The following is a 303-nucleotide window of genomic DNA, read 5'->3' as shown; positions in this document are numbered from 1 at the left end:
GGGGGAGAGGGGTTGCCCTCTCTTGCTCCGAGTTGGGTGAACCGAGCCGTTGCTCCATCTGCAGGGACTCCCCGTGACTCCTGCCTCAGTTCTCTGCCTCCAAGTCCCAGATGGCGAGGCAAGGAGGCAGGTCTGAACCCTGAAGCCTGTGCTCCCAAGTGGTGTCCTAAAACCCACTTCCCAGGACCCCCTTAGAAGGAGGGAATGTGGAGGGAGGCGGAGCTCAGGTTGGGCGTGTCCACGTTTGTGTGTGGCTTTTAGCCATGTCCTCACACAGTCTGGCCTCAACTTTTCATTTCCCAA

This window comes from Myotis davidii, unplaced genomic scaffold, assembly GCF_000327345.1.
Source record: "Myotis davidii unplaced genomic scaffold, ASM32734v1 scaffold642, whole genome shotgun sequence".
Lineage (NCBI taxonomy): Eukaryota > Metazoa > Chordata > Mammalia > Chiroptera > Vespertilionidae > Myotis > Myotis davidii.
Note: the sequence above shows the minus strand (reverse complement) of the source record.